The sequence below is a fragment of the Ursus maritimus genome, unplaced genomic scaffold (assembly GCF_017311325.1).
Source record: "Ursus maritimus isolate PB19 unplaced genomic scaffold, ASM1731132v1 scaffold_19, whole genome shotgun sequence".
NCBI classification, from domain to species: Eukaryota; Metazoa; Chordata; class Mammalia; order Carnivora; family Ursidae; genus Ursus; species Ursus maritimus.
Genome location: NW_024424341.1, coordinates 35,295,507 through 35,319,987, shown reverse-complemented (window position 1 = coordinate 35,319,987; position 24,481 = coordinate 35,295,507). Strand labels below are relative to the sequence as shown.

General features: G+C 41.0%; 1 protein-coding gene across 2 annotated transcripts in view; it reads right to left on the bottom strand.

Annotated features, from left to right (window-relative positions):
• Positions 1-24,481, bottom strand: part of CDH13 (cadherin 13) — a 981,274-nt gene that overhangs the window by 518,676 nt on the left and 438,117 nt on the right. The gene's annotated exons all lie outside the window — the stretch shown is intronic.

Genomic DNA, 24,481 nt, shown 5'->3' with positions numbered 1-24,481 from the left:
CCCTAAACCATAAAATTTTAATTGGCAAACTTTATATCTGTACATGTAGTTCAAGATTCCAAAAACCACTTTGAATATGAGAGCACTTAAAGATTTTTTTCTCTAGAAAAACTAATTGAAATAACATGGTTTAACATTTACTTGCAGGTGTTACAAAAAAAAAAAAAAAAAGAACACACCTGGGGCCAGAATTTTTCATATTTTAAAGGCAAAGGATACACACTTTAATGTTAGTTCCTGGATCCAGGATCTGTGCATAATTTATTACTTCATCCCCGGCACATAACCTGATAGCTGCTCAGCAAATGTTTTATCAGTTAGCTTCAGCTAAGTTTTGCTGGGGTAACAAATGATCTCATCATCTTAGTGAATCACATTAGCTCAGACCTATTTCTATCTCATGTTACAGGTATATTGCAGGTCAGTTTCAACTTTGCTCTAGGTCTTCATTTTAGGTTCCAAGCCGAAAAAGACTCTCCTCTCTAGGATATGCTGGTCTCACCAGGCAAGGGGCAAAGATGGCAGAATCAGGGGATGGCCTTCCAAGCTCCTATGTTCAAGTGGCACATGTGACTTTCACTCACATTTCATTGGCCGAAGCAAGTCACATGTTCTCAAAAGTGTCCCAGATTGGACCATCAATTAAACGGCCACCTTAAAAATAATACATGATCATTACAGAGAATTTGAGAAAACACAGAAAGTTAAGTAGAAAATTTAAAAGGAATCTACTTTATTTTTATTTATTTATTTATTTATTTATTTTTTTTTAAAGATTTTATTTATTTGAGAGAGAGAGAGACAGCCAGCGAGAGAGGGAGCACAAGCAGGGGGAGTGGGAGAGGAAGAAGCAGGCTCATAGCGGAGGAGCCTGATGTGGGGCTCGATCCCATAACGCCGGGATCACGCCCTGAGCCGAAGGCAGACGCTCAATGACTGAGCCACCCAGGCGCCCCAGGAATCTACTTTAAATACCAGCTTATTTGAAATTGTACTACTAACATTTTGGTATATAAACATAATTTTTAAATAAAACTGGAACAATAGTATACCATTTTGAAACATGTATTTCCCCCTAAAATATTTTTGTGCACTTTCCTTAAAAAGGAAAAGTTTTTTAAGAACAGGATTCTTAATGACTGCATAATTGTCCATCATATCCACTCCGTTTAATGACTTATTTAATGACATCCTTACGTGGGCCATTTAGGTGATTTCCAAGAGAACCCTATTTCATGAAGTCATTTTTGGCACATAAAACATCAAACAGCAATTTTAGAAAGATGTGGCAAAAATATCCGGCAGTTATGAGTATGTTTCTCATAACACTTTAATCACAAATGATATTTCTCATGCACATGTACAAAGAGACAACCTCTTTTTTTGTCCAGTTTTACTTAGGTTCCCAAATGTCAATGGCTATAGACTAAACCACAAATCTTTCTTTGTTGGTTTGTATTGCAAAAAGTTTCTTACTGATTTTATTTTTGGTAGACTAAATAGTTTGGACTTTTATTTTTCCAAGGCTATTCTGGAAAAAAAATGGTTGCTTCCTTGCAACCTATCAACTCCTCTTAGAAAATATTCTTTGAAATTTCTTGTCCAAATTCTACTTCATTTTACATGAGCTGCATTAGAGAAAATCAGTTTGCAGGTTTAGGCAATGATGGCCATTACCCCATAGCTGCACTTTATAGGGGTGTGTGCCCTGCTGGAGGGAGCAGTGGCTGAGGAACTCAGAGACGAATGATGGGAAGGAAGGTGTAAAGAGAGACAAAGAGTATTCCAACAAATTTAATTCATTATTTGGGGGAGGGTACACTCTGTAAATCTTTGTTGAAGCATCCCAGGTAATTCTAATGCAGTTGGCTCATAGATCACACCTTTGTCATAGAGCATGTTGTACCACCATTGTTCAATTATGTGTCTATCTCCTGATCAGACTATTAATCTTCTATAGGGCTTTATAAGCCATATTAAACTTTGGGTCTTTCTCCTGTGGGAAACAGGGATCCACTCGGATGATTTGAAGAAGGGAATGAAAGGACAAGATCTATGGTGTGGAGAGCTCCATCTGGCTTCTGGGTGGAGAGTGAATAAGAGGAGAACAGGTCTGGATGATAAGGGGCTCCAGTGGGCATCAAGGCTTTTCACAGCCTTACACTTGGGTCTTCAATGAAGCCTAGTAGAGAAAGGGGATCATACAGTCCAGGTAGAGAGAGCTTGTTGGATGTGTGGTAGCATCCCACGTGGAGGGTACACATGGAATTGTGGAATCATACCTAGGAAGGAGGGGGTGGGAATGCTAGAAATTAAAATTTCAGGAAGGTAAAGTGTCCAGGTGAGACCGAGAGGCTGCTGGGTCACTGAAGAGTTTGAACTTTATCCGTAAATAGTGTCAGCCCATTGAAGGTGGTGGTAAGACTGGTATCCAATTTGAGTTTTAGTAAAATTATTCTGGAGGGAATTTTGATGTAGTTGAATCAGAACAGAGAAGTACAGGAGGCAGAAGTTTTCTCCTATAGTGGCCTGGAGGGGAGATAATGGAATACAGTGAAGATAGGGAATGTGAATTGATGCAGAGGAATTTTAAATCTAGTTAGCAAGCCTTGGTTATAGTTGAATGGGGGTAAGGGAGAGAAAGGCTTCCAAGGTGATTCTGAGATTTACTTTTTTATTTGCTTGATTCAGGATGTTTATATATATTAGATATGTTGCAAAAGAAGCAATATTAGAAACCAGGGTAAATAAATAATGAACTCCTTTGGAGATATGGTGAGTTTAAGAGATCTGGAGAAAATCATGGAGACATGAAACATGGAATTGGGCATTCAAGTCTGGAGAGCAGTAGAGCCCAAGTAAGTAGAGCTATAGATGTGTGAGTTGTTAGGGTCCTAGGCTAAGCTGAAGTCATGAAAATTGATGAGGGTGACCCATAGAAAGGGTAGAATGTGAGGAAAAAGTGAGCCACATCTGGAACCCTAGGGTATATCAACATTTAGAGAGTGGTTTGTTAAGTGCAAGACCAGCTACATTATTGGTGGGGGCCCAGTGCAAAATGAAAATTCAGGAGCCCTTTCTCAAAATTGTTAAGAATTTAGGGACACCTGGGTGGCTCAGTCAGTTGGCGTTTGCCTTTGGCTCAGGTCATGATCTCAGGGTCCTGGAATCAAGTCCCGCATCGGGCTCCTTGCTCAGCAGGGAGCCAGCTTTTCCCTCTGCCTGCTGCTCCCGCTGCTTGTGCCCTCTCTCTCTCTCTGACAAATAAATAGATAAAATCTTTTAAAAAATTATCAAGAATTTCAAGATGGCAACAGTAGAGCATTAAACAAGGTATGGTTCATACTATTCTCCAATGCTATTCCTTTACCATGTGGATCAGCCTAGCTTCCTCTCCTTTCTTGTCTGTAAGCTCTCACTCCAACAGTGAGAAACCTGACTCCCACTATCCTCTACTGATGTATTTAATTGTTCAATTCTAGTATACATATGTGTTGGTTTCAGAATTGTTAACCTATACCCTCACAGGGGAGAACTTTATCAGCTATAGTTCAGGGCTATTTACAGTTTCATTTCTTTTTAGTCCAAGGGATTCCACTCATTTCTGAACTATTTAGGTCATCAGTTTTTCCTCTACTCCTTTCTGTGAGGTTGATTCACATATTTACAAAACTGTTAGATTCTTTTGACACATCCTGTAGTCTATCCTGGGATTCTGTGTCAAGTTTTATGGGTACTGTGCAGTCTTGATTAGTCATACTACCTAATTTCAACCTTTATATTTTCTTGAAATTGGGTAATGTGAATCCTCCAACTTTGTTCTCCTTCAACATGATGTTGGCTATTCTAAATCTTTTACTTTTCCATATAAATTTTAAAATCAGTATGTTGATATCTACAAGCTATCTTGTTAGGATTTTGGTAGGGATTGTGTTGACTCTATAAATCAAATGGGAAGAACTGACCTCTGAGCAATGTTGAGTCTTTCAACTCATGAACATGGGGCCCTCTTCATTTAGTTAGATATTCTTAGATTTCTTTCACCATAGCTTTGCAGCTTTCAGCACACATATTCTGTTAGATTTATACTGAGCATTATACCTAATCATATAAGCAATTGATTGACTTTTGTACATTGATCTTGTTTCCTGCTATACTCACATAGCTATTTTGTGGACTCTTTGGGCATTTTTACATAGATAATCATGTCACTGGCAAATAAAGACAGTTTTATTTCTTCTTTTCCAATATATATACATTTTCTTTTCTTTTTTCTTTTCATTGTATTATCTAGAATTTCCAGTACAATGGAACATCCTTGCCGTGTTCCTGATATTATTGGGCAAGCATCCAGTCTCTCATCTGTATGTTTGATGTTACCTGTAGGGTTTTTGTAGATGTTCTTTATCAAGTCGAGAGAGCTATCTTCTATTTTTAGTTTGCTGATTATGAATTGGCATTGAATTTTGTCAAATGCTTATTCTAGATTAATTGACATAATCATAGAATCTTTTTCTTCATCCTGTTGACATAATGCATTGATTTTCAAATGTTGAACCAGCTTTGTATACTTGAAATAAAATCCACCGGGGCATGAGTATAATTCTTTATATACGTTGCTGGATTTGATTCGCTATTTGGGAAAATGTTGCATCTATGTTCACACAGATATTGGCCTGTATTTTCCTTTCTTGTAATGTCCTTATCAGGTTCCACTATTAGGGTGGTGAGTGCTGGCATCATAGAACGAGTTAGGAAGTGTTTTCTCTGCTTCTATTTTTGGGAAGAGATTGTGAGTAATTAGTATTACTTCTCCCTTAAATGTTTGGCAGAATTCATGAGTGAAGCCATTTGGAACTGATGCTTGATAGAATTTATCAGCAAATGGTAGGTTATCAAGTATTGATTTAATTTCTTTAATAAGTATAGGGCTATTCACGTTATCTATTTCTCCTTATAGAAGTTTTAATAATTTATGTCTTTCATGGAGTTAATTTTTCATCTAAGGTAAATTCGTGGCCCTACAGTTTTTCATAGTATTCCTTTGTTATCCTTTTAACGTTCATGTGATCAATAGTGAAAATCTGCCTTTCATTTCCGATACTGGTAATTTCATCTTTTTCTTCTTTTCTTGATTAGCCTGGCTAGAGGTTTACCAACTTTATTCATTTTTTCAAAGAAGCAGCTTTTAGTTTTGATTTTCTATTGTTTTCTTGTTTTTAATTTATTTTTGTCTTGATTTCATCTTTATTTCTTTTCTTCTGCTTAAATGATTTATAATTTTAGAAGATCACTCCAGCTGCCATATGGAGACAGGACTGGAAGGGAGCAAGAATGGACATGAGGAGACCAATTAGGAGTTTATAGACAATGTCTAGGCAAGAGATAATGGTCGCTTGAATCAGGGTGAGAGAACGAGAGAGCAACTCAAAAACTGCTGCGATCCAACCTTAATCTACAGATGCAAAACCCACCTCATGGGTGTGTGAGGAGGGGGTGTGGGAGAGAGAAATGGATACAGAAAGAGGAGGGAGAAATCCATGAAATATGAAGATATGATCTCAAGTCACTTATGTGCATTTTCTCCATTTCTATGGTATAAATACTTCCATCATGGCTGACTTCAAGCCACTAAAGTGGATGAATACAGAGCTGGGAAGAGATGTATTCCAGCTGGTGTAAGCTAGTGTGAGCTGACTCCAACACACCTCTGCTCCACCTCCTTTGTTGTCTCTAGGATTTCATGAGGAACTTTGGAGAAACTAATACTGATGATAGGGATTTTAGACCTCAGTTACATTTGCTTTCTTTATTAGTCTTATTGTTCTGAATGTTTGGTAGTACACAAAACAATACTATAAACATTTTAACAGACAAAAAATGGACTATGAGGCAGCTCCTACCTCATATGTGCCCACTACACAACAGGTCTCCATTAACAATTTGTGAAATTGAGTTGAGTTCTACCATATCCCTTCTGTCTTCACCCATAGGAAACTATAATTTTCTCAGGGTGGTGATCCTATCCTGGACCCAATGAATAAGTAATACAAACCACTTGAGCTAAATTTAGCACTTCCCCATGAAGTTTCATTGCCATCTCTTTCTCATTAAGAACTCCCTTGTAGTTCCCAGTCAAATGAGTATAAACGTGTTTTTTTCTGCTTTGTTTAATAGAATAACCCCAGAGCATGAAGACAATCTCACCACCTTGGTTTCTACTTCTGAGGTCATTAACATGATATATTATGAAGGTACAGGAAATTAGTTGCTGAATATTTCAATATGGAGAGGAAATAGTGTAATTCTATTGTTACCATAGAACCACGAATTCTTGGAGTAACCTGTCGCCATAGTAACAAGATAAGGACATATTCCTTAAATGTTTAACTATGATTCTATACTTCACACACATTCAAGTACAGTTGATTCTTGTTATTTATAATTGAATTGAATTAATTTTCTGATACATTTGGGGTCCACTTTTCAATAGTAGTTTTCAATTATCTTAATTTAAGATTATGAGTGTAATAAGATTTTCTTTATGTCATTCTTATTGGAACAGGAATAGAACCACTTTTTGTAGAAAAAGGAGCTTAAAGGAGTCTTTAAAAATGAGTAAATATTTTCAAATGAGCCAAATAGTGTCTCTGAGGATAATGTTAGGGGTATAAAGATAAATCTATCTCAAGGTCTTCAAAAGAAGACCTTCACAACTGCCCATCATAAGTCCTAAGTACAAAGATATTAACTGTATTAGATATTTATAATAATACTATACAACAATAGTTAATATGGTTTGAGAGTTTTCTATGTGCCAGAATACTTCCAAGGATTGTCTTTAACCCTCAGGAAAATCCTGTGAGGCAGGTACTATTATCACATTGCGCATATATGGAAACTGAGGCATAGAGATGTTGCATATCCTGACCAAAGTCATCTGGTTGGTGCGTGGCACAGTGGGAATTGAAGCCATGCAGTCCAGCTCACTAGCCCAGGATTTCACCCACTGCTCCGACTGCTCTGATAGCTCTGCCTGCCAATCACAAAGGGCTTGGAGCCCCCGGGGTGCTGTCCATGTTCCCTCAGCCCCGGTGCCTGTCATCATCTCTCTGGTCCCTGAAAAAATTATGCCTCAAAGAGTAACCAGATTCCTGATCTCTCCATTAATTCCATTGAATTCATAGTTACAGGTTATGTCATGGGTGAGTGTTGTGCTTGGAGCAAGAGAACCCAGATGAGTAAGGCAAGGTCTTAGCTCTCTACAACCTCAAAGACCAGTGGGAGGAAGATATCACGTGAACAAATAACGACCTCTAGTGTAGCAATTTCTTCAAGAAAAAATATGTAAATAAAGAGAAGGGCAAAGCAGCAAGGCAAAACAAGCAAGGGCCCTGAAACTTGTATTTATTTTCATTTGCTGAACTGTGTTGACATGGCCCTCAGTGTCTGTTGAACAATTAAACCAGTGTGAGAAGGATGACCACATTGCTGCTGCTAATAATGACAACATCACCTGTGACATGCCAGAAACGTTCTTGGCATTAGGACTTTGTTCAAAGCCTCCCATCTTCAAAACTGCATATTCTCTCTGAGTGATTTTCTCCTTTTCATTAAGCTTGGCAGAGTCATAGCTCTTGGTTTTCAAATAATACATATCAAACCAAATACTGTTGCTGCCCAAGACAGGCGATTGGCGGCTGACGGGGCAGTCAGTGTCACCCCTGCTCTGAGTTTGTCAGGGAACAAGGCGGCATTGTGGCTCATGGCACCCCGACAAACAGCTCATCTACTGTAATTAAAGCAGAACTGGATGTCCTGCTGTTTTGTGCTTCATCTCCCTTCAAGTGGACAAATAAATTGGAGGAGCAGCATATGGATGGAGACCAAAAATTGAATATAATATCCCCATGCTTATATCAGCAAGGGCAAGGAGGAGCACATCCACAGCCTCTCTGTTTGCAACTGGACCATCTGCACTACAAACTCGTGATGCCAACGCGGGCGGCATCACGTTCCTGCCGCTGCTTTCTGGCAGTCTGCTCTCTCCTCCATCTCCACCAACCGCCGGGTAGCACAGGGCGAGTAGGCTCTGTAGCTGCTCTTTGTCAGAGAGCAGGTCATTTCTACCAATGTTTTGCATAAGAGGATGCTGTTCCTGAAACAGATACCTGGCTGGGTGGAAGCTTCAGCTCTTAGAAGCTGGAATCCCTAGCCCAGCTAATGAACTCATTCTGATGGCTGGATCCTACATGATTTTTCAGGGAAATTTAGCCCTGAGCTGGGAAATAAAAAATAGACAAATAGCTGGGTGAGCGTCTCTCTTTTTGCCTTCATTTTTCCTTTGACAGGACCTGGGCATGGTATAAATGATACAACATCTGCGGGAAATAGATTATTTATTCAGTGAAAAAAATATGGTGCATTGATGATGTTCCAGGCCCTAAATGTACAGTTATGAAGAGACCAGATCTCATGGTGCTTATATTTGAGTTTATTGCTGGATGTGTATTCTCATATCTTCAACTAGAAGAGAAAAACTGGCAGATGGGTAGACTGGATCACTGATTAAAAAAATCTAGCATTTTGTCTGGACAATGCTAAATCAAGCTAGTGTACCTTATTAGTACAGTAGCATATTGATTAAGCAGTACACTTACATGGTAACTTTCACTCTTTGGAAGGGTGTCAATTCAGGAACAAAAGATACTTTCAATATGCACATTTGTACAAGTCTATTACTTCTGGAGAAACCTTCACAAGCGCTTAACACCTTTGTAGGCAGACTTTGGCCAGGAGGGGAGGGGAAGAAGGGAGGGGCACATTGATAGAGCATTTGCTACAGGGCCAGCATGATCAACTAGGTGGTTTCATTTTGTCTTTCCCCAAATGTGGACGGTAGGTATTACTAGCCTTGCTTCATATAAGAAGCAGAACTCACATGGTTCAAGTGACCTCCAAAGGTCAAACAGCTGATCACCAGCAGGACAGAAACCCAGTTCAAGTCTGTCTGATCCCATTTTTCTGAGTTTATATCACAGGATTGGGACATTCATGGAGACTGATTTCCCAGCCCACCACAATTTGAAAGCAGCAAATTCCAAGAACTAATTAATCTTACTAGGAGCAAGCAGAGGGACAGCAAGGATAAGGGGCAGCTGAGAGCACCTGGAGGTGGAGAATGATATCAGGACGGTAGAAAAAGCACACATGGAAACACTGGGCAAAATGAAGCCACTTAACATAGGGAGCATATGATCCTTCCACAGGGACTACAGAGATATTGGCATCAAAGTGGATCACTTCTTGAAAAACACTTTTGCTTCAATTACCTGCAACCTGCAATATTGACCTACAAGGAATCATTCTGTCCACAAAATGAAATATAGGAAGTGTCACCTCACAAAGTACACAAAATGTACTTTTTATATAACTTGTTACATAATAGAAATTATATGTGTATAAACACATACTCACATATTATATTTAAATTTCTGAAACTTTCCCCAAATATCTTTCTGCTACCAAATTCATCATTTTACCCATTTACAAGTAAATGATATAAAAAACTGATATAAAACTGATCTAAGAAAGGAAAAATTATTTTTCTTAATCCCAAACTTAAAGGCATTTTCTCGGAGTATAAAAGAATATATAGGTGCCTGTAGGCAGAGGTATGAGTGGGTCCTTTCCTGTTAACCTAGTGTGGGGAGACCCCTAGAATTGACCTTTTTTGACCACTCTTTCACTTACTCATTTATTCATTCAACACATACTTATTGAGAGCCCAGTCTGTGTCAGACATATGCTAGATGTTGAGGATAAAATGGGAACAACACAGGCAAACAACCGATGCAGAAATTATCCTCTCCAAACTAGCCCGTTTAGGTTATGTAAGTCACTCTCCTCAAACAAAACAGGGTTATATCTTGCAGTGATATATTCCCACTTCCTGGAGTTATCACCCAGCTCTTTCCTGTTCAAAGGCTGGGTCGGTCCTGTAATGTGCTCTGACCTTGGGAGGGCACATGGGGCCATCAGCTAATCCCTTAGGGTTGGACCACCCTCTAAGAATGCTGCTAAAATCAGTGAAAAGATAAGGGACAACATCAGTCTCAGTAGAATGATCCTAGAGATTATGGGCTCCTGACATCAACTGTGGTATGCCATACTGAACCTCTTAAAGACCTGGGAATTTTCCAGACTGGTCTCAGGTCTTCCCCAGGACAATGAAGGTTCAGACGACCTGGCATAGGAAAAAGGGCACCAGGATGAGGGGCAGGAGATTAGGAATTGTCACATTTTTGACTTTATAAATAAGATGGAAAATTATGTCTAAAGTGAGGTATTTGGGCCATCTCCTTCCAACTCGAGGAGTTCTATGATGTCTCTGAATTGAGAGAGGGAGAAGATTGAAATATCAATAAATGTAAACACAACCAAAGAGCAGCAAGAGCTGCAAGGTGGATTTCTCTGACTTAGGAAGGGCACTAGGGCCACTTCAGACACTCGGTAGTTCATCAGGGATGTCAAATGAAAATGGATGTACAAATTGTCTGTTCAACAATGGTACATCAGTGGGTCAGAATTCTTGGTCATTTACCACATCACAAATCTTCCTGTATCTGGGGAAAATGTGTTGCTAAGGGTCTTTGGTGCCATAAGCCTTGGGTCATTCCATTCCCAGAAGGCAGAAACAGGGGAAAAAACAGAAATCATTAAGTATTCTTCAGTCATTTTTTATTATGGTCCATGTCTTAAGAATTTTTGCATGATGGCTACTTAGTATTATTTCTAACAGAAGAAGGTGGGCTTTCAGTGTCCCAATCAAGAAAAGGTTGTGATTGGATAGCACCATTGTCAGTCATCAGAAAGAGGTGGGAAATCTTAGTACAAAGAGGTAGTAACCAAGTTGTGTCCATGGGATTTGACCATAGATGAATCCATTATTATTATTATTATTATTATTATTATTATTATTNNNNTTATTGCCAGTCTCACCTAAGGAAGGGCAGCTCAGATGTAGGAAGCAATTCACCCTCACAGAGGGTTGAGAAACTACTGCGGTTAATGTCTATATTTTTTAATGACATCTTGATGAGCAAATTAAAAAAGAGACTTTGTTAGAAAATCCTGTGACTTGGTGTCTATTTCTTGGGGTCCTAAACTTTTCATTCTTTGGCTTATAGAGTAACCTAGTCAATTAAAGTAAAACCTGTTGAAAACAATGAAGTCTCCCTGACTTTGGCCAAGCATTCCCATAAAACTGGCTTAAAGCTGTCTCATCCTCAGGATCTTGGGAGTGGGAGGAAGAAAGTCCTCCCACAGAGGCTGCTTCCTTTGAATGGACACCAGAAGCCTGGATACGGCGTCATATCATGAAGATCAACACAGATGGAGAACCAGTGATGTCCTCCAGTTCTTGATTGTGAAGACAACAGTTCTGGTGTGATCCAAAGACATGGAATGGGCCCCTGTTACGGCTGATATTGATAGGTGTCACTACACAGTCAGAGAGAAACTGGATATATTTTTCATCAGAAAAAAAAAACAAATATGCCACCCACCCTACTCCCATAATTCATTGTAGGGTCAGAATAATGGGTTTAAAGTTCAGCTTCTGTATAACCCACTTTGGCAAGTGTTTGTCAGAATCTACTAAAACTGATTCAATAATCCCACGGTTAGGTATATACCCAACAGAAATGTGTGTATATGTTCACGTAAGGGCATGCACGAGAGTGGTATTGCAGTGCTATTTGTAATGGCCCCAAACTGGAAATGATCCAAATTCCCCTCAAGAGTAGAAAGGAGAGAGTGTGGTATATTTAGAAAATGTGATACTACACATCTGTGATTCTACAAATGTGCCTAACAATAAAGACGGATCTCACCAGTGTAATGCTGAGCAAAAAAATTTAAAAAGCCAACACAAAATACATGCTGTAAGACTCTATTTATATTATGTACCAAATGGTGAAACTAACTCATGGTGATAGAGGGGAGGACTGGTTACACTGGGGGGATGTGGAATTAGTGCCTGGAAGGTGACATGAAGGGGACTCTGGGGCCTGGTCATGTTCCATTTTGTGATCTGAATGCTGACTTCATGGGTGTCTATTAAAAAAAATCATGGCGCTGAACACTTGTAATTTTGCACTTTTGTGTCAATATATTATTCTTCAGTAAAGAGTTGTAAAAATCCTAGCTTCACTGCTCTGGGGCATCAGAGAAGTCCACTGATCCCTCAGTGTCCTCCTCTGTAAAGGCCATTGAAATACTTCCTCTACACCTCTTTTGCACGGAATTACTGATGGGGCCCACAAAGCACAGAGCACAGTGTACTTCTGGTAGAGGGGGTTTCTTAGAGTCTGAGAGGGGGGCAGCATAAATGAGGCTGTTTTTCATGATGGAAAGGAAAATGTCAGTGAGAATGATGGGGAACCGTAGGTGGAACCGGAAGGCTTCTGGGGTATTCCTTACATTCCCACCCATGCATGGGATGTATATATCCAATTAGCTGTGTTGTTAATCTTCAGCAGGGCTGAGGATATATTGCCCCAAATGAAAGCTTCCCAGTATAATGAGAACAAAGATGTTCTAGACCTAGGGAGTATGGGGATGGGTGGGGAGGAGAAGCTGGGGGTGCCAGATGGAAGGAGAGCTGAAGTGGAGATGGGCAGAGAATGCATCAAAGCAGGGACACAGTGGATTCAACGGATTAGGTAACCATAGATTATACACACACACACAAACACACATGCCCATGTGCATACATATCTATGCAAAGATTTATGAATGGTGGTGATCACAGCAATATGATTGATTACTAGGAAATGTTAGAGGGAAACCACTAGATGCCATTCGTTGGGGATGGTATGAGGGTTTTAATCATTTTGTCTAATGCGCTCCTTTGGTAGTTGGTAAATCACGTGGCATCCTCCTCAAGATAATATTTTAAGTGCAAAACAAACAAAAGCCAAGGGAACAGATATATGCATGGAGCCCGTCAGGATCTGTAGACCCCACATTAAGAACCCCTGGAGCTCAGTGACAGCTGGACCAATGACATGTCATACCGCACAGCCTTTCAAAATGCCATTGAGGAAAGATTTTTGAGGACATGAAAGATGTTTGTGAGATGTCGGTGGGTGGAACATCAGAGGTACAAGATGGTCCTGTGTGGGTACTGATGTTTAGCATAGAGTCTCTCAAAGTGTGGGCCACAAAACCGGGGGCATCAGCAGTCGCGGGGTGCGTGTGAGAAAGGTGAACTCTGAGGCCCTACTCCGGCCCTAGGGAACCCACGTGCTTGATGGAATGAGGCCCAGGAACCTGTGCTTTCTGTGATTTGCATGCACTTTAGAGATGGAGAAGCACCGTTCTGCGGCCAAGAGCGCTTATCTCAAGTATGGGGTGGGGGGGAGATTTTTTATAGTGTTATTGTTAATGCATATTTTTCTTTAAAGTTTTTATAATGAACATCTATTATTTTTATAATAAGAGAAATATGAAAAAAGAAAGAAAAGACAGATTTATTCCATGGCATGTTAGGAATGATTTCCAGATGCAAATAACAAAATAAAAGCACCACTTGTGAGGAATTTCAAGTTGTCAAATAAATGAACTAAAAATTGAGCAACACAGAGCCTGTGAATTGTGTATACTAATGCGTAGCCAAACATCAGCATTCAAAGAAGAAATTACTAAGAAGAAATGTATTTAGAATGAATTCAAGGCTAGGAGGCCAACAGTGAACGCAGCTGTTGCGCATTTCTGAGTTGGCAGAAAAAAAAAAAAAAAAAGATTTCAAATCCACAGCCAGGAATCCCTAAAAGAAAATCAGGAGGCATGGCTCAGGCAGGGTTTGTGTTCACACCTGGGAACACACGGCGAAGGGGCATCTGAGACCTGGTGTCCCACAAGCATCGCTGGTGCAAGATGAATGTACTCCCCAGAAGGCCGGCTCTGGATGCAGCCTGTCCGTGCTCCTCCGCACAGCACACAGGTCGATCTGGCTCCTCTGGGAGCACTTCCCTCTTGCTTCCCAGAAGGGCCTCAGTAAAGACTTGAGAGAGGAGGATAAAACAGGCCCCTTAGTTTCATCGAAAGGTCTACTGACCCACAGCTAAATCCTCTATCCAGGTGACATGGTCAGCATCCTAAGGAGGCACGATGTTCCCAGCTAAGGGGGGTCTTCCTCTACCTCCCTCCCCATCCAACACTCACTCACCAAGGCTGCCCAGCTCTTGACTCAGTGTCTTCTCTCCTGTCCCCCACCACTTCCTGACCCAGGAACCCTGCACTGCCCACCTGGGCTGCTGTCATAGCCTTCATCTGGGCCTTCCTGCCTCTGGTTTTCTCAGCCTCCAGGTGTGACCCCCTGCAACCAGACTGATCTTCCTAAAATACAAATCTGGTCATGTTATTCCTTGATGTATAACCGACACCTGCAAAATAAATGATGAACCCCCTGGAGTCGTGTTTACGGTTCTTCATCTTCTAGCCCCTGACTCTTTCTCTAACTTTATTTGTGACAGGTCCTCCTTGAATTATGGCCACATTCAATTATTCTTGGCTCTCCAGATACATGATGCTCTCTCTTGGCTCCAGACATTGGATCACACTCTTCCCACTACCTGGAGAACTCTTTCCATGCCAACGTTACCTTGCCTACTGGTATGCAAGCATTCGGGACTTCTCTTGGGAATTACATCTGTGTCTTCTCAGGTTCTCCACACCCCACAGCTCCCGGTCATGGTCTAATCTGCCTGTTTATAGGTGTCTTCCCCAGTTGCATGTTCTTTGAGGGAGAATCCATGGGAAACAGCCATTGCAGTGCCTGGCCCATAGTAGTTGCTCAGTAAATATTTCTGAATGAATGAATTAATGAATTAATGAGCTAATGAAGCCCAGTTTTTCCACCTATGAAGAATGTTTGCCTACCCAAAAGGCCTAAGCTGGGGCTGTTCTTCATCTCCTGATCCAAAACACCCAATGTGAAACACCGGGTGCAGACGGGACCATTTAAACTTACAACAAAGGGAGTTTGTGCCCAAGATCTTCCCCATTCCTGCATGTAGAGGCAGGCCCAGCCCCACACTGAAGTCTCTCCCCTATAACCCCACTCAGAAGCCAGGGCTAATTCTAAGATAAAAAAGGGAAATAAAGGTGAGCTCTTCGTTCATCCCTCCCCTTCTTCAGAAAACTGTGTATGGGCATGATTCTGTCTCCAACCAGCTCTGCCTCAATCCTCTTCAAAGCTGGGACTGGAGGTCGGACCACAAAAGGGCCAATCCATTCCCCACAGCACCTTGGCCCTGCTCCTTCACAGCCCTTATCGACTGAGTCAGCTGTGGCCTCGTCGCTGAGAAAAACGAGCGGTGATGTCTCTTAATTACACTGAAGATACCCTTTTCTGCCTTCACGTTTGTTCTTTGTGGCTCCTTTGAACAGGGTTGTCAGCAGACATACCAACAACAACAATAAAAAATGTGGCCTCTGAAGCCAGACAGTGGCTCTCCTTGCCTGGTGAAGAAAGCAGTTTTCTGCTTGTCAACGTGTGGTCTCTTTGTTAAACTAAGACATGACCCCCCAGCCTTGACTCAGTGCGCAAACATGCACATCAAATAGCTGTTTGTGAAGTTAACCTCATTGCTCCACACTTCACAGAGAATTTTCTCTCTCTCTTCCTCATTTTCCAGGTAGAATTGGTATAATTGTCACAGAATTTGTCAGCTTCTGGAGACGGACTTGGGATTTTTGTGCAAAGGAGGAGAGGTGTGACAGGGCTGAAAGAGCACAGGTTCAAGGTCTGTTTCTCCTTCACACTGGCTCTGTGACTTCAGACAAGGCACTTAATGTGATGCAAGGAGCAGAATTATCCCAAATGACACCTGGTGCTCACCTTGGACAAGAAACCACAGGTAGATGGGGAAGCCACTTCTCCAAGCTGGAGGTTCCACTCAAGCATAGACCCCCATGGGACCAGTGCATTCCCTGACCCATCTGGCATCCTATTCCAAAGGTCGGTGGTAAGCCAGAGCTGGCTCTTACTTCTTTGTGAAAGTCAATTGTTAAATATTCAAGAAGTTTGCAAGTCGGTAGCTTGAAATTGGTCACTGTGGGAATACTTTGACCAAAGAAAGTGGCAAACATTACTAACTAGGCCTTCCCTCCCCCTCTTCTAAGAGCCTGTTAACCAGCATATCACTGTCCAAGGCATCTGGCTTTGAGCATCTGGAATCTTAGATAACTTCTATAAATCTGGGTACCTGTGCTCAGGCTGCCAGACACCCTAAGAATTTGATTATCTGTCCACTGACAATGTTGTAGTCAAGCTGGCCTAAGAAGGGGGAACCATGGCAGCTGAGGGCCTCTTCTGGCAAACCTAGATGATGTTCAGTTCTCTGCCCAGGCCCTGGCAGGGCTCTCCGTGGGATGATGTGATTCTCATCTTTGGCGGACCCCTGACTTCTATGTGATCTCTTTCTCCAATAAAGCCTATTCCTTACCCCATGCCATGTACTGTTTTGAAATCCATCCAGACCCCTGCTTCATGCAGGTGGGAACACAGAAGGAGCTCAGCTTACATGACAACTCAGTTTATACCAGTCTTGCTCGGTTCCTCAGGGGTACAATGGGGATATAACACCGGTTTCTTGAGAGTATGTGTGAGAGTCAAATGACAATTCACGTGAGCATGCTTTGCAAACAGCGGAGACCCGTGGGGACTCAACATTCACGCATGTTATCGTGCCGAGATCAGTGACTGTCACTCAAGACTCCTAAGTTTTAGTATTAGCATTGCCACTCTTTCAACTGAGTAACCTAGGGCAAGTTGCTTAATCTCCCTGATTTCAGTTTCCTCATCTGAGAAGTGGGTGTAATACTTTGTGAGGTTGTCATAAGAACTAAACAGGACAATGGGAGTAGCCATGTTTGGCTTAGATCCTGACACTCATTAGATGTTGAGGATTTTAGTTGAATTTGAAAATTCCTCAACTCTCCTGTCTCCAGGGTGCTAATTCAAGCTGAAATGCCAGATTCTTTAATGTTCACGAATAATTAAATATAAATTCAGTCCGAGGCCAACTGTACATAACAATAAAGCCCTGGGAAACTTTCAAATTGAGAACTGAAAGGGTGATAAACTCAGGGCTAAAAATATTGCTTCCTCCATGGGCTCAGATGTCTTTATTTGCTGGATGTATACCATTGAGGGCATTTTTGCATATATATGTATTTGGCAAACAACCAAAACAACTCAATTATGTTTTATCATTAATTAAATTTTGCAGAAAGAGGGCAACACTTGCTAATGGTGAATATATGCTTTTATTAGACTTAGTCAAAATAACTTAAAATTAACTCTGTTCAATTGTGAATAAAGTTTTGAGGTTTTTTATTTAAGTGGGTTTGAAATACTGTGAATGAGCAAATAGGGAAATAACAGGCACTCTCTCTCTCCCCTCTTCCTCTCTCCCCTCTTCCCCCTTTCTCTCCCCACTTCCCTCTCTTTCTCTCTCCCTCCGCTCTTTCTCTACCCTCTCTCTCTCTTTTTTCTCTCCCTCCCCCCTTCTCTCTTCTCTACCCTCCTTCTCTCTTCTCTCCCTTTCTCTTTTTCTCTCTCCTCTCCCTCTCTCTCTCTCTCCCCCCTCTCCCTCCTTCTCTCTCCCTCTCTATCCCCTCCCCATACATACCCCACACATCTACCACAATCTGCTAAGGATACTTATTTGGCCTGACATAATAGTTGACTGCCAACCAGTTTATCTGGTAGCCTCACTGTCATTGTGGAAAATTAAGATTTGCTAGAAATATCTAGACCAATCATATAATGGTCTATTAACTCCATGCCAACAACAAACTAGGCTGTGATTACTTTAATCAGTAACCAGTGAATGCCTTATCCAACTAGCCATAGGCCTAACCAGAACTCAAGTCAAAGAATATTTGATTCCCTACTGGGTGTTGGGCGGTGTGCTGTATCACTACACTTGAGGAATTATAGTTAACAGAGAGACAAGAAAAATACAAAAGAAATTGTATTGCTGTTCCAAATTGTTACAGGCGAGCAAGAGGTATAAAAAATGTGTAAAGGAGATCAAACAAAAATTCCAAGGAGATCTTATCGAAAATAGGCTTTAGCTCAGCACTGAGTAGAAATATAATGCGAGCTATACATGTAATTTAAAATTTTCTGGTAGCCACATAATAAATGAAGCAAAAAAAAAAAAACAAAACCTAGATTAATTTTAATCATACCAATATATCCAAAATGTTTTTATTTCAACATGGCATAAGGATTATTAATGAGATATTTTCCATTCTTTGTGTGTACTACATTTTTGAAATCCTGTGTTTATATTACACTTACATATCAATTTAAATATTATATTTTCATCAAAAGTATTTCAACTGTACTCAGATTAAAATTTAAGTAGAAAAGGTAGGTCTCATATGGCAAGTTGTTCCAATAACTGAATCAAACAGTAGTTTTTAAGTTTGAACTAACATTAGTTAAAACTAGATAAAATTTAAAAATCCAGTTCCTCAATTGCACTAGCCACACGTCAAGTGCTCCATGCCACAGGTGGTTAGTGGCTACCATATTGCGCAGTGTGGACAGAACTTTCTGAGAGGATGTAAATGTTCCACTGGACATTGAAGCCTTGAATGTAAATGCATGCACCCCCTGTGGAGTGAGGATGAAGGGGGTGTGTCCCAGGAAGAGGAAAGTGTTCAAACCCATAGAAGTAGGAAAGGCGTATGTACCAGTGGGTTTGCTGAATGTAGAAATAAACTCTGCTATTCAGCTCTCCAAGAGTTTTTGAGGGAGCTTTGGACATCTTGGATCTCTTTCTTACATTCAGATTTCTCTTCTATACACTGGCCCGGGCTAAGTTGTAGTTACTGAGTAAGATGGCTAGTTGTTTTTAAAAGGAGAACTTAAAGAGCTGTCAATTTCTGAGAAGAGGCATGTAGTCAGACTGGAATAAAAAATGTGAAGCAGTGGATTTTAAAAGGGATGGAGGACTCTTAGCGATTACATAGAACGAGTCAGGCAATAGGATGGGGCTGAGTCTATATTTCAGTAGGAGGGTAATATGGAACAGTGCTAGGGATCCAGTTCCAGATTTCTGGCCCAGCTTCTGAGGACCTTGGCACCCATGGGTTCTCAAAGTGATATGCATGACTATTAAATGGAATAAAGCAGATTCAATTCTGAGATACCAGATACCTTGGGACCTGTTTGCATCGGTGGGTGTAAATGGGGAGGTACAGAGTACCTGCATATGGGGAGATCCCTAATAAACCATATGCTCAGAACTCTGAGGAATATTTAGGAACTGCCATAAATTATCCTCATGTATGACTTGCATTCATGACACAATCAAAGCAGAGTCCTGGTTGAGTGGTTTTCATGATTTGGTCTAATGATCTATGTTGATTCCCTTTACGAAAAGCACATGGTCCAATTACATATTTCTTCCATCCTGGGTTAAAGATGTCCTTCTAAAGGACCATTCTACCAATTTATAGGGGATATAAAAAAAGGATTTTCAGTAAAATGTAGTTTCATTGGTTTTGATGAAAAGGGTTTGTGATGAAAGTAGAATCTCTAATAAGCATTTCATAAATGACTTGTCTTTCAAACTTAATATAAAACAGAATAAAATACGTCTCCCAAAGACCTCCTTGCTGCCTCACAGATTTAAAGTCCCCTGCTCTCAATCAATCAGGCCCAAGAACTCAAAAATCTCTAAAGATGCAATCAAATATTTATCAGTGAAAGTTGGTAAAACTACGAAATTATTTATGGCCCAAATTTTGAAATAGTCACACTTTGAAGGGGGAGGGGAAAAGCGCATGTTGGGAACTACACATTTCTCTTTAGGGCACAGGCCCCCAGATCCTCACTGCCATTTAGAATTCAGAAACAGGAAAGAAATCACAGGTTTGAGGGAGTGTGTTCACAATGGGGTATTTAACCCATTTTTCAGAAACATTGAGAGATGATGGAAAAGCAGCCCCGCATTCTAGTAATTTAGCCACTTACCAGCTAACTAATTATTTGGAAGATAAACAAATTATGCATCAGCCAAAACTCTGTCTGACCCCTAGAGCTGCCCACATGGCCTTTCTGTCAACATACAATTCTACATGGCACAGACTCAACTGAGAAACACCCCCCTGGAGTGGATTTGCTGCAGCACTCCACTTTGGTGCCTTGACCCGTAGTATATGAATCTCCTTTCTTTAAAGGAATTCAGATTGTGATAAAATATGACAAAAAAAAAAAAAAGAAAATAAAGAACAGATACTTAAGTCTCCACCATCCTTTTAAAGTTCAAGACAAACAAATGAAAAATATTTTTGTGCTGGTATGCCATTTCTCGTGTGTTTTGTCATAATTTTGAATTTAGTCAAGCTTAATTTTTTCCCAACATTGTGTCATGAAATTTACAAACAGAGGAAAAGTTGAAAGAAGTTTTCAGTAATCAAACTTGTGTCCACCATCTAGATTCTACCATTAACATTTTACTATACTTGTTTTATCATCGATTTACCCAGCCCTCTATCCAACCTATTTTTTGTGTGTGCACTTCAAACAATTAAGTTTAATTTTAATGCTGTTTTAAAGAGAGTAATTGTTATCAAAGACATTTCACTCCATGAAAGAGAATTCTCAAATTGTACTTAGTAGCATCGGGCATACTAGTTAAGAGCAGAGACTCTGGGGCACCTGGGTGGTTTAGTTGGTTAAAAGACTGCCTTTGGGGGTGCCTCGGTGGCTCAGTCATTAAGCACCTGCCTTCAGCTCAGGGCATGATCCCAGGGTTGTGGGATCGAGCCCCACATCAGGTTCCCTGCTCCATTGGGAGCCTGCTTCTTCCTCTCCCACTCCCCCTGCCTGTGTTCCCTCTCTCTGCCTGTCTCTCTCTCTGTCAAATAAATAAATAAAATCTTTAAAAAAAAAAAAAAAAGAGAGAGAGAGAGAGAGACTGACTTCAGCTCAGGTCATGATCCCAGGGTCCTGGGATCAAGCCCCCTGTCAGGTTCCCTGCTCTATCCCTCTGTCAGTCAAATAAATAAATAAATAAATAAATAAATAAAGTCTTAAAAAAAAAAAAGAGCAGAGACTCTGCAATCTCAAAGAGTTGGCATGGAGCTCATCTCTGCTACTGTGTGGCTCCAGACAGGTGACTAGCCCTGAGTCTCATTAGTCTCAGGTGGCACTTTGGAAGATGATCCTCATGGGGTTGCTATTATGAGAATTCAATATAATAGATGAAAGGTGCTAATATTTTACAGTATTGGACAAATAATGCATTTGTGATGATTTTTCCTATTCTTCTGTAATCCTGTGAGATTAAGGACCTGTCTATTGTCTTTTGTCGTTAACTCTCCAGCCCCTCACACAGTGCCTTGTAAATAGCAGATGCTGAATATGTGTTTATTGATGTGAGTTGACATGAATTTCAGAGATTTTCTCGCCTGGATTGGAGCAAGTACTTATTAATGGAGAGAAGCAAGTACAGTCGGCTTCAAAGGCACAAGACAAGAAAGTTAGTTCAGAAAATGAGATGGGAGCAGAAGATGAGACAAAGAAAACCTGGCCTGTAAAGCAAAATATATTAAGTTCAGTGACAGAAGAGAATCCATCAGTGCCCTGTCCCCGACCTTGGATCTCACCTTTTCACGGCACATCAGCAGACTTCCAGCTCTCTCCCCTGTGTTTACACCATTTCCTAGCATTTCCCCTTGGGATTACAATGCAGTCACTGACAGACAGCCATAGTTGCCTTAATAAACAGTCCTCTTAACTGGCTCCTTTTCTTCCCTGTCTCACTTTCTCACTCCCCTACAAGTATTCTCTTCTTATCCTAAATAAACTACCTACATTTGAATCCTTGTCTCAGGGTCAGCTTCTGGGGGAAACCAAAGTGAGACAAGTGTCTTTATACTTTCATAACCACAGAGTCTCTTCTTCAAATGGCATCTTACACTAAAGTCTGATATGTGATATTTATAAAATTAAAGCTGCCTGACTCAGAGAGTTTGGGTAGGTGGGTGGGATATGTTTCCTTTCTTCCCACCTCCCCAAACTCTGAAGACACCCCATATACTCTCTCACAGTAGAGCAGAGCATCACTTGTTAGCTATTAGTGGAGTGGATGGAGGTAAGACATAGGATATAAAGAAAAGCATAAGATGGATGAATAAAACCAAGCAGGCACAAAGAGGGAAAAAGTTCCTTCAAAGGCATAAAAAGCATGGACATAGTTTTTGTACGGCAGTGCAGTTATTCACAACCAGGTGGTGCTGATGCTGCTGGCCCGTGGCTCCTCTTAAAGTAGGACTGGTTTAGGCCAGTGGTTCTCAAACCTGGTTACCCACCAGAATCATCTACGATTTAAAAAAAAAAAATGCTGATGCTTGGTCCTCACTCCTTGACCAACTGAATCAGTCTTGGAAGGTGGAGCCTAGCATCTGTATTTTAACTGCCCTAGACAACTCAGATGTACAGCGAGGGTTGAGAACACCGGCTTACATGAAGGTCTAAAGAGCAAGGATGCAACTTGTGTCTCTGAAACTGTTTGGGGGCAGAGCCTTGCAGACTTGAGGAACCTGACCCTTGGTGGGTGCCACCCTGGGCTTTAGGGACACCTACACAAGGGCCATCACAGTGGTTAGGGTTGTCCAGAGGACAGGGCTCATCAATCCCACCACTGTCCACTTGGTACAGCTCTGCTTCCTTTCTCATCATGTCCTGGACTCCTGGCAAGATTTTGCTTAAAGAAAGGTGTCTTTGGCACAGTGGTATTTTAAAGTCACAAATACAGTGATTACCAGGACATTGGATCATTGATGCCTCTAATTTTCAACAGAATTAGATTTCTAATAGTCCAAGTGACCCTTACTTCTGGCCCAGGTCACCTTAAAACACCCCTCCTGGTAGATATCTCTGTGTCCACTCCTCTTGACCACTCTGCTCTCACAAATAATTCCCTATGAGGCAGCCAGAGGGTCTTTCAGCACACACATGGGGTGACCTTCCAGTGGTTTCTTGATGTGTACACAATGAAATCCCCACTCCCATGGTCTCTGGAGGCTCTACGACAGGTCAACTTCTCTGACTTCAGCTCTTACCACTTTCTTCCTTGCTCACCTCATTGCAGCCATGCAGATATTTTGCTCCTCAAATATGCCTCATTCTTTCCCACCTGCAGACTTGGCACATGCAGAGCCCTCTGCTAAGAATGAAGCTTCCCCAGATCGTCCCATGGCTGTCCCTTTCTTATCTTTCCAGTCTCCAATCAAACACTAGGGTCTCTGACCAGCATTCCTGGCCATGTGTGTGAACACTTCTGTCCCTCTACTCCCTGGTCTGGCCATTTACTCTCTTTCTGAAGAACTGCTTCTGCTCTTCACAGAATTTCTTATTCTTTGCAATTTTCTTGTTTATTTGTTTATTCATCAAAATATCTATCTCCCCAGTACAGTACAATCTCCATCACAACAGGGGCTTCTGTGCTGTTCACACCAATATTCATCCAGCCCCAATCTTGGAGTCTGGCATATAACAGATGCTTCTTCTTTATGTAATGAATGAATAAATAATCCAATAGCACCAGCCATCAAGATCATTCGTTGAACTAAATACCACTGTTCAAAGTCTGTAATGACCAAAAAATACTAACTGGTTTAAATTTGATTCTCCTTGTTGACTCTTCTAGGGGGAGAGAATGTGCTGACCGGGCACATCAGTATTTTTGCCCATTTAACAGCGAATATTTCTTCCTGGAAAAGTTTTATTGCACCGACTTGTGCAACAATGTTTTCTGGGTCTGGTTAGTATGATTTAGTTCTTTTGATCTGGTTTAGTTTTTAGAGAGCCGACCCAGTGGTGCTCCTGGACTTAACACCTCTGAAAACTAGGATCTAGGAGCGCCTGGGTGGTACAGTTGTTTGGGCGTCTGACTCTTGGTTTTGGCTCAGATTGTGATCTTGGGGTCATGAGATCGAGTCCCACATTGGGTTCTGAACTCCACGTGGAGTCTGCTTAAGACTCGCTCTCTCTCCCTCTCCCTCTGCCCCTCCTGCTGACTCTCTCTCTCCCTCTCTCTTGAATAAATAAATAAATCTTTAAAAATAAAAGAAGGAAAAGAAAACTAGGATCTAAATAAAAAGGCCACGTATCATCACATTACTATATTACTATAGTAGAGTAGAGTATCTGCCTGGTTGCCTAGACATCATCTTAAAAGCAATGAGTCTATTCCTTAACCAATGATACCTTCCAGACACAACTTTAGCATTGTTATCTGCCATGTAGCTCTCCAAAGTGTAGTATTCAAAGGTGTTATTATTGTTTTTTTTGTAAATGCTTTTTTTGTTGTTTGATGGTTTTTTGTCATTCTTTCATTAGCAAAACCATCTGGCTTTTTATCATAGAGGAATAGAGACTGATTTC